Below are 1,770 nucleotides of genomic sequence, written 5' to 3'. Positions count from 1 at the left end.
AGAGAGATGCAAATCAAAACAACAATGAGATATCATCTCACACCAGCAATAACAGCAAAGATCAAAAAAATAGAGGACAATAAATGCTGGAGAGGATAAGGAAAGACTGGGACCCTCCTATATTGTTGGTGGGATTGCAAAATGATCCAACCACTCTGGAAAGCAATACGGTGCTTCCTCAGAAAGTTGCAACTAGTAATACCTTATGATCCAGCAATACCTATACTTGTTATTTTCCCACAAGAAATATGAGCCATAACGTGAGTAGATATATGCATACCAATGTTCATAGCAGTACTATTTACAATAGCAAAAAGATGGAGACAACCTAAATGCCCATCAATTGAAGAATGGATAAATGAATGGATGTTGGATTTTGTCATATACACAATGGAATACTATGCTACCTTGAAGAACAACAAAGAAGCTGCAAGCCACTGCATAACATGGATGAACTTTGAGGACATTATGCTGAGTGCGATTAGTAAATCACAAAAGGAGAAATATTGCATAAGACCATTATTGTAAAAGACTAAGAAAAAGAACCCAGCCAAAAGGGTTCTATATATATAACTGCTGATCAGCGGCATGTATGGGATGAGAGGAGGGGAGGAGGGGGGAAGATAGAACACAGGGCAAGGAATAGACACAGGAAAACTTGAGTGCTGGGGGAGGGGCTGGTAATACACAAGAAGGGAGAGGGAAATAGAAGAACAAGGCTGATGGGAGAACATTTAGGCAAGTTCCCATGGACTAAGTGGGACAAAGATAAATTATGATGTATGCACAACCTTGGAATAACAGGGCTTTGGGATACAGGTAAAAGAGGGGAATAATCTTAGGATGCTTGGCTGTCTTTTGAATCTTGGATTCTCTTGCCTACCACTGTAAAATTGACACTGGGGGTGGGGTAGGAATAGCCAGAAATGTCACAATAAAAAGCTTGTAAGCCCATCTTCAGCCTATAATTGATTAGAATACCTTAAAGGGGGCTAGAAATTACCCAGACCCAAAAGGGGGGTGGCTATAAAGGCAAGAAGTGACTGACTTACAAGCTTTCAAGAGGGAGCCTAGTTCAAGACAGGGCAGGGGTAGGTAGAACCTCCACTGAATGATTTCCAATCTGTTGGGACCAGGCTGGTGAAAGGAAATGGGGATAAGACTCTTGTGGTACAATAGTGAATAATTGCCATCAGGACTGACTGTGAGTGTTAGAAATGTAGAGATAGATTTTTTTTTACAAAATGAGGGGAGTGATTGATTTTGCAGCCTAGAAGCAGAGGTCCCTGGGACCATTAAGTGAGAAAAGCAGAGAGCATGACCCTACCTAGAGAGGCAGTGAAATCAGGGATGGAGACAGAGATGATGACGTGGACAGATGGAGTGGCTGGGGACACGGGACTCAGGGAGGGAGAGGGGCTATATGCTGACAGCCGGGGGTAGTGGGGAGCAGGCCTATGGGGTGTATCCTTTGGTTATTTGATGATGCATGGAGGAGATTATAATCATTGCAATGAAATGAAATACAATAGGATGAATGTAAAGCTGAAGGGAGGTAAAGGTAAATAATAATGTATGCACAACCTTGGAACAACAGGGTTCTGGGATACAGGGATTGAGATATGGTCAGAATGGGGAAAAAGGGGTGGGGGAAAATAATGTTAAGATGCTTGGCTGTCTTTTGTATCTTGGTTTCCCTGACATACCATTATAAAATAGATACTTGAGGGGGAGAGAAAGGAATAGCCAGAAATATCACCATAGAAAGCT

This window comes from Chrysochloris asiatica, unplaced genomic scaffold (genome assembly GCF_000296735.1).
Source record: "Chrysochloris asiatica unplaced genomic scaffold, ChrAsi1.0 scaffold00019, whole genome shotgun sequence".
NCBI lineage: Eukaryota > Metazoa > Chordata > Mammalia > Afrosoricida > Chrysochloridae > Chrysochloris > Chrysochloris asiatica.
The sequence above is the reverse complement of the archived record's forward strand: the minus strand, read 5'-3'. Positions refer to the sequence as shown.